Source organism: Hyla sarda, chromosome 7 (genome assembly GCF_029499605.1).
Source record: "Hyla sarda isolate aHylSar1 chromosome 7, aHylSar1.hap1, whole genome shotgun sequence".
Classification (NCBI taxonomy): domain Eukaryota; kingdom Metazoa; phylum Chordata; class Amphibia; order Anura; family Hylidae; genus Hyla; species Hyla sarda.
Genome location: NC_079195.1, coordinates 28,616,105 through 28,624,354, shown reverse-complemented (window position 1 = coordinate 28,624,354; position 8,250 = coordinate 28,616,105).

Here is an 8,250-nt window from a genome sequence, read left to right as displayed (position 1 = left end):
TAGGATCTTCCTGGGTCATGTGATAATGTCATGTGATGTACCCAGAGTTCTCTGGGTTCAGGACCTACAGGCTTTGCAACCAATGGGATTGGTCCAGCCTCCTTAGTATATAAGGGGCTGTAGTCACTAAATTCCCTCTCTTAGTTCCTGGCACTGAAGCAAACACAATCAGCATATCTCAATTCATCTTACCTAGGCCAAAGCCTAAAGAACCAGCAGCCACTAAAACCGTGAGTTATAAAGCTCTATCTACAAATTCTTTGTGACTACTATTCAACTCAAATCCTATAATTAGTAGCACAGTGGCCTGCTTAAAGCTCAAGACTATTAGTCCCAGCCAAGCCTGTGAGGAACCTGCATCCCGGTTACCTCAAGAGAAACTTTTTAATTGTAAAGACTGTTTGCACACGAAGTTAAGTAAAGGTTCCAGTTATCTCATAAATCCTGCTGTGGACATTCCGTTTATTATCCTGCCGTTTTTGCGCCGGTTGTCGGCAGGGCCTTCTATCCAAAACAACCTCATCCTGGCATCACGACAAATCAAGGGTTAATACCACCAGACCCTGTAATATCATTGCCTCGCCCAGTCACCACAATCACGCTTATTTTATTGAAGAGCCGAGGATCGTGCTCTCTATCACCTAAGTGCAAGAAAAAAGTGCAAACGTGTCACACTCAAAATAAACGCGCACAAGAATGCGATCCAACGCAAAGCCCTTCTCTGAAAGGAAAGAGGCCCCCCCAACGAAACCACCCTTCCCCTCTGGGCCACAAGGCACCTTCAAGGGTCCAGGCTCAATGTCCCTTTTTGCCAGGGACCACAAGTGCTCCCGGCATCATCCTATATGTTAGCCCAAGAAACCACCCACAGAGCCATATACAATGGCATCCTGCAGGAAGGAGCACAACCTGATGGACACACACCTCCCCTGGACTGCCAGGAGGGACACACAGAAGGGCTTACCTAATCCTGACAAATCCTGTGACAAATGACACATAAAAGTGGCGCAGTGAAAAAACAAACAAATAAATACAGTCATCGCCATAAATGTTGGCACCCCTGAAATTTTTCTAGAAAATGAAGTATTTCTCACAGAAAAGGATTGCAGTAACACATTTTCTATACACATGTTTATTCCCTTTGTGTGTATTGGAACTAAACCAAAAAAGGGAGAAAAAAAAGCAAATTGGACATAATGTTACCCCAAACTCCAAAAATGGGCTGGACAAAATTATTGGCACCCTTTCAAAATTGTGGAAAAATAAGATTGTTTCAAGCATGTGATGCTCGTTTAAACTCACCTTGGGCAAGTAACAGGTGTGGGCAATATAAAAATGACGCTTGAAAGCATATAAAAAAATGCATTGTGTGTCTGTGTGTGCCACACTAACCATGGACAACAGAAAGAGGAGAAGAGAACTGTCTGAGGACTTGAGAACCAAAATTGTGGAAAAATATCAACAATCTCAAGGTTACAAGTCCATCTCCAGAGATCTAGATTTGCCTTTGTCCACAGTGCACAACATCAAGAAGTTTGCAACCCATGACACTGTAGCTAATCTCCCTGGGCATGGACGGAAGAGAGAAATTGATGAAAGGTGCCAATGCAGGATAGTCTGGATGGTGGATAAGCAGCCCCAAACAAGTTCCAAAGATATTCAAGCTGTCCTGCAGGCTCAGGGAGCATCAGTGTCAGTGCAATCTATCCGTCGACATTTAAATTAAATGAAACGCTGACACAGAGACATTAAAAAGCAAGACTACATTTTGCCAAATTGAACTTGAGTAATCCAAAATCCTTCTGGGAAAAAAGTCTTGTGGACAGATGAGACCAAGATAGAGCTTTTTCGTAAAGCACATCATTCTGTTTACCAAAAACGGAATGAGGCCTACAAAGAAAAGAACATAGCACCTACAGTGAAATATGGTGGAGGTTCAATGATGTTTTGGGGTTGTCTTGCTGCCTCTGGCACTGGATGCCTTGAATGTGTACAAGACATCATGAAATCTGAGGATTACCAACGGATTTTGGGTCACACTGTACAGCCCAGTGTCAGAAAGCTGGGTGTTGTCCAAGATCTTGGGTCTTCCAGCAGGACAATGACCCCAAACATATGTCAAAAAGCCCCCAGAAATGGATGGCAACAAAGCGCTGGAGAGTTCTGAAGTGGCAGCAATGAGTCCAGATCTAAATCTCATTGAACACCTTTGGAGAGATCTTAAAATTGCTGTTGGGAAAAGGCGCCTTCCAATAAGCGAGACCTGGAGCAGTTTACAAAGGAAGAGTGGTCCAACATTCCGGCTGAGAGGTGTAAGAAGCTTATTGATGGTTATAGGAAGCAACTGATTTCAGTTATTTTTTCCAAAGGGTGTGCAACCAAATATTAAGTTAAGGGTGCCAATCATTTTGTCCAGCCCATTTTTGGAGTTTGGTGACATTGTGTCCAATTTGCTTTTTTTCCTCCCTTTTTTGGTTTAGTTCGAATACACACAAAGGGAATAAACATGTGTATAGCAAAACATGTGTTACTGCAATCCTTTTCTGTGAGAAATACTTCACTTTCCAGAAAAAATTTCAGGGGTGCCAACATTTACGGCCATGACTGTATGTATTTATTGTTTTTTCACTGTGCCACTTTTATGTGTCATTTGTCACAGGATTTGTCAGGATGCGGTAAGCCCTTCTGTGTGTCCCTCCTGGCAGTCCAGGGGAGGTGTGTGTGGCCATCAGGTTCTGCTCCTCCCTGCACAGGATGCCATTGTATACGGCTCTGTGGGTGGTTTCTTGGGCTAACATCTAGGATGATGCCGGGAGCACAAAAAGGGACATTGAGCCTGGACCCTTGAAGGTGCCTTGTGGCCAGAGGGGAAGGGTGGTTTCGTTTGGGGGCTCTCTCCTTTTGGAGAAGGGCTTTGCGATGGACCGCATCCTTGTGCACGCTTTTTTTTTAGTGTGACATGTTTGCACTTTTTTCTTGCACCTAGGTGATAGAGAGCACGTTCCTCGGCTCTTCAATAAAATAAGCGTGATCGACACTGAATATTACAGCTATGACTACAGCCTCACCCAGATACCCAGTTTGCGTAGTTTCTTCTCCAGGGCTTCATACAGGGCTTCCGTACAGCCTAGTCCCCTTGCCAGATTAGACATTTGAGTGCAGTAATACTGAGAAATATTTAATTTTCTAGAAAAATCTCAGGGGTGCCAACAATTACGGCCATGACTGTATGTGCTAAATCAACAACTTTGTACAGATAGAGATCTAGTTCCTCTCTCCTATCTGGCCGCACTGAACACATTATGTCTCTGTAGAGACTAAATACAAGCATGAATTTGGTAACAGAAAGTTTTCTATCTAATCTGACATCTCGACTGCGCAACACAACCGAAACTTCTTTGCACGCTATCACTTAGTTCTTGGTGATATCCTGTGTTGCTATCGGCAGAGAAGCCAGGTTGATATCCTTTCCTTCAAGTATATCTTTTTTGATATGTGTTGGTATGAAGTTGGGAGTGATGGAGGTGATACCTGAGGGGATATCGTGTGAAGTAGCTGGAACCGTAGGGACTACTCTAGTGGTAGCAATATTCCTGGCTTCTACCCATTCCAGTGTAGCCTGGATGTCAGAGATGGATGTAGTCAAATTGTTTAGCATGGAATACAGCTGCATGAGTGAGGCCTGTATAGTCAGATTAGATATGTCATCTTGACTAGTATCAGCAGTTTGAGACACCAGTAGTCTATAGACCGCAGCCTTCCTGGCAGTAGCCAAGAATGGTATGCCTTTCCTCGTGAGTTCAGAGGTCAATTTGGCGATTGTCCAACTTCGAAGGGATGGTATGATCCAATGGTCTGACAAGCGGGTGGTATTTTCAGCTAATGAGGCCAATTCTTCAATGTCTGATGCATGAGACATAATGAAGGCTGTGCAAAAGGATAAGGCAAAGGTAAGAAGGCTGTGACTATGGGCGTAAAAGGATAGAACTCCACCATGGAAGGAAGTGCACAACTAAATCTAAGTGGATCCCCAGCTGAGACCCAGCAGGGTCTTCGTGCAAATAAAAGCAGCTTTATTTCGGTACCAACACAGACAGGATAAAAAGGTGACGCGTTTCGGCCAAGATATACGTTAAATTGTGTGATTCGATGGACCCCGTAGACGAGACGGGGAGTGAGATGTCAGTGCTAAACCCCCAACATGCTTACCCTGGGATGTGTAGCAACGCTAATAAACTTTGATATATCAGGACGTATTGATAGCCGGAATGATATAGAATGCTGAGGAAAACCATGATAATTAACCTGCAACATACATGAATAAAACACAGGACCAATTGACAAATAGTTGGATTCTGTAGTCATGACAGGAACCCTGAGTGATAACCCTAATCTACAACTGCTTACCCTAAATGCTCTATACAGCTGATTACCGTATTTATAGGCGTATAACACACATTTTTTAGGCTCTAGACCCCAGGAAAGGCAGGGGGAGAGAAGCCGGCAGCGACGGCCTCTCTCCACCCTGCCTTTCCTGGGGGCTTCTGCGGGGTCAGAAACAGTGTATCGGGGGTATACACATGCACACACACGCACCCTCATTTTACCAAGGATATTTGGGTAAAAAACTTTTTTTATCCAAATATCCTTGGTAAAATGAGGGTGCGTGTTATAGGCCGGTGCGTGGTATACCCCCATAAATACGGTACTTTATCACGGATGTGCTGATAGCACCGTAAAGACGTCTGGAAACTTTGAAGATATTAACAGTAACTATCCGGAAAGCATAAGGTAATACATAAGCCACTGTAGAGGTTCCAAATAGAGTGCTGTAACCAAAATGCTCACCCCCAAAAAGTCACCGCTTAGTATCTTCAGAGTGATACCGTATAAGATAAGCAGGAGTGATGATTTCCAAAGGGGAACCGGACAACGCCAGGGGGACCACTGCAAACTGGGCTGTAAAATGATAGCATGCATGAGACTGTGATTTAACAAAACCACCTGCCTGCTCCCCTGTGTGAATACTTACCTGCCGTAGTTGCTGGAAAATACTGAACAAGCCCCTATACGTAGGTGATCAGATAGAACGTATGCGAACTGTAAAACATAGATGAAGACTAGCACCAATGGTGCATCAGGAATAATGAATATGATAGACCCACATGAAAGTAATAAAGCAATTACTGTATTTTTCGCTGTATAAGACGCACTTTTTTTCCCAAAACTGGGGGGGGAGTTGGTGCGTCTTATACAGCAAATACACATATCGTGGCGGTCCCTGCGGCCATCAATGGCCGGGACCCGCAGCTAATACAGAACATCACCGATCGCGTTGATGCCCTGTATTAACCCTTCAGACGCGGCGATCAAAGCTGACCGCCGCGTCTGAAGCGAAAGTGAAACTAACCCGGCTGCTCATTCGGGCTGTTCGGAACCGCCGCAGAGAAATCCGAACAGCTTACAGGACACCGGGAGGGACCTTACCTGCCTCCTCTGTGTTTGATCGGCGAATGACTGCTCCTTGCTGGGATCCCCTGCATGGCTGGCGCTCTCCTTCGTCGTCATCCCGTCATCCAATAGGAGCGGCGTGCGTAGTGACGTGATGGCGGCGACAGAGAGCGAGGATCCCGGGCAGCAGAGACGTTCCGGAGCGACGGGGACACTGCCGGGGACGCGGTGAAAGCGATGGAGGGCGACATCCAGGGCAGCGGTGACGGGTCTGGAGCGGCGGGGACACGTGAGTATTACCTCCTATACCAGTGGTTTTCAACCTGCGGACCTCCAGATGTTGCAAAACTACAACTCCCGGCATGCCCGGACAGCCAACGGCTGTCCGGGCATGCTGGGAGTTGTAGTTTTGCAACATCTGGAGGTCCGCAGGTTGAAGATCACTTTCCTATACTTTACATTGTATTTGGTTCAGAATCTTTTTTTTCTAGATTTTCCTCCTTTAAAATTGGGTGCGTCTTATATGGCGAAAAATACGGTAAGTCAACCAGGACTCCTAATTAATCATTTGAATAGAGCCACCTGGCTTAAGTGGGGTGTAACTGACTGTAATAGCGGGAAAACAAAAAGTTGATTTATGCGCTGCTAAAGCATATGTCATGGCCGCATGGCTATCTTGCAGTTATAGTGCAACAACCCCAATTGTGAAACCCCCAAATACTAAGAAATCAAGGGCTGGAAATAACCTGAGACCATGGTATTAACCGCACGATGCCTCCTGAATACAGACACAGCCTGGTTGTGCATCTGAATACGCTGACTTATCCCATAAAATGCTGGCGTCACCTCATAATGTAATAATGCTGGCGTCACCTCATAATGTAATAATGCTGGCATTTCCCCCACAACATAATAATAATGCTGGTGTTATCCCACAACAAAATGATGCTGGTGTTACCCCATAAGATAAAATGCTGGTGTTACCCCATAAGATAAAATGCTGGTGTTACCCCATAAGATAAAATGCTGGTGTTACCCCATAAGATAAAATGCTGGTGTTACCCCATAAGATAAAATGCTGGTGTTACCCCATAAGATAAAATGCTGTTGTTACCAAATGAGATAAAATGCTGTTGTTACCACATGAACATAACATGCTGGAGTTACCCCATAAAAGATAACATGCTGGTGTTACCCCTTAAGATAAAATGCTGGTGTTACCCCACAAACATAAAATGCTGGTGTTACCCCACAAACATAAAATGCTGGTGTTACCCCATAAAAGATAACATGCTGGTGTTACCCCATAAAAGATAACATGCTGGTGTTACCCCATAAAAGATAACATGCTGGTGTTACCCCATAAAGTAAAATGCTGGTGTTACCCCATAAGATAAAATGCTGTTGTTACCAAATGAGATAAAATGCTGTTGTTACCACATGAACATAACATGCTGGTGTTACCCCATAAAAGATAACATGCTGGTGTTACCCCATAAGATAAAATGCTGGTGTTACCCCACAAACATAAAATGCTGGTGTTACCCCACAAACATAAAATGCTGGTGTTACCCCACAAACATAAAATGCTGGTGTTACCCCATAAAAGATAACATGCTGGTGTTACCCCATAAAAGATAACATGCTGGTGTTACCCCATAAAAGATAACATGCTGGTGTTACCCCATAAAAGATAACATGCTGGTGTTACCCCATAAAGTAAAATGCTGGTGTTACCCCATAAAAGATAACATGCTGGTGTTACCCCATAAAAGATAACATGCTGGTGTTACCCCATAAAGTAAAACGCTGGTGTTACCCCATAAGATAAAATGCTGTTGTTACCAAATGAGATAAAATGCTGGAGTTACCCCCTGGACATAACATGCTGGAGTTACCCCCCTGCACACACGCTGGCCTTACCCCACAAACTGAATTTGCTAGTGGCCCAAACAAGTTAAACATTGGTGGTGTGGAGTTGCGTATGCTCCCGACACCTGCCTGGCTGCACATGGGAGACCGGAGTTTCAAGCAGCCGGGGACCGGTGCGGGCAGTCACCTACTCACTCATGGGACTGCCTTGCTGGCCGGAAACAGGGGGCTGCTGCGGAGACCGCATGTACTTACTACCAATGATAGATGCAGGGAGTGAGCAGCGAACGGAGCACCATGCCAACGCCACACAAGTTCAGCAGGACGGAAACCGGGCTGAACCTTCCGCCGCCGACAGAGTGGGAGGCCCCTCCCACAAACACAGGCTAATGTAATTAGCCTTAACACACACACATATATATATATATATATATATATATATATTTGTGTGATAGCCTGGGGGAAGTAGGGTATGGGGAGTGTAGCTGTGCGGTTATTAAAGGGAGCTTGTTAACCCTTACTATTCATGACGCCAGGATGAGGGCTCATCAGTAACTCTTTTCCTACTTACGTTCTTCCCAGGAATGATAGGGAGGTAGATAATAATAGATTGTCCACAACCGGAGAGTTTTCTGTAACAGTATTAACTTTTACTGAAGATTTTCTGTAAGCTTCAAAAACATAACAGTCTCTTAGCATAACAAGGCTTTCTCTGGAGATTGACAATGGTTGGGACTTTAGCATTTAGAGTCTTTTAGTACAGTGCGTTGTTACACTGGATTTAGGGGATTTAGTTGCTGTCCAGTAGTCACGCTAGCATTGGCGGGGATTTAGATTTGAACTCACGGTTTTGGTTCTGCTGAAGCCGGTAGGTGGTCAGGCCTAGCGTGTCTTTGAAAGTTGCGTAGAACCATCCTGGTAGTCCGG